Source organism: Penaeus monodon, chromosome 24, assembly GCF_015228065.2.
Source record: "Penaeus monodon isolate SGIC_2016 chromosome 24, NSTDA_Pmon_1, whole genome shotgun sequence".
Classification (NCBI taxonomy): domain Eukaryota; kingdom Metazoa; phylum Arthropoda; class Malacostraca; order Decapoda; family Penaeidae; genus Penaeus; species Penaeus monodon.
The window spans coordinates 12,990,510-12,991,241 of record NC_051409.1 but is presented as its reverse complement, the minus strand read 5'-3'; the positions used below and the strand labels follow the sequence as shown (position 1 = coordinate 12,991,241).

General features: G+C 31.8%; 1 protein-coding gene across 1 annotated transcript in view; it reads left to right on the top strand.

Annotated features, from left to right (window-relative positions):
* LOC119588585 overlaps positions 1 to 732 on the top strand; it is a gene marked incomplete at its 5' end in the record, with an annotated part of 260,597 nt that overhangs the window by 29,754 nt on the left and 230,111 nt on the right.

Here is a 732-nt window from a genome sequence, read left to right as displayed (position 1 = left end):
TTAAGGCTTGCAAAGCATGGCCTCAAGTTCCAAAGCTTGTCTAAGGTATCCTATGATGTGTATATATATTAATGCTTCCAGTATTTGTGATTTATTGTGTTTCAGATGCATGGGTAAATATATCACATATTAAAACATCATAAAAAGTGAAATTTGGTTTTGTATTCATAATGATAATTTTATCAAGTTGTATGAGGTCTAATAGGAACTGATCCTACTAACCATGAACTGATTTTATGAAAACACTACCAGTCTAAAAGCATGAATTTAATGTCACCTCCTTTTATTGTTACTACTACTATGGTGTTGGTAAACATTTCTAAATTTAATGAATGGGTAAAATGATACAATAAGCTAATATAAGGTTGAAATAGATTTCAAAATTAGTTGAATTTATTAAATATTACTTTCTGTAATGAAAATGAATGGATAAATATAAATTCTCTACCTTTATGAAAATGATGGGGAAATCAATTTTTGATAAAAAATGCTGGTGCATTCTGCAGAAACATGAAGCTGGTGGGACTCCCAAACCTGCTGCAGTAAGTTTTACGAAAGACACTTCAAGACAACAGACCCAAACTTCTTCTAGCACTGTTACATCAGTGTCAAAAATCAGCCATGTGTACACAACTCAGAGTGCAGTTAAGGGTGGGAAGGAAACACATAAGGTAAGTTGTAAGTTCTAAAGTGTTGCATGTGTTTTCCAGTTTTATGTTTTCTGAAATCAAT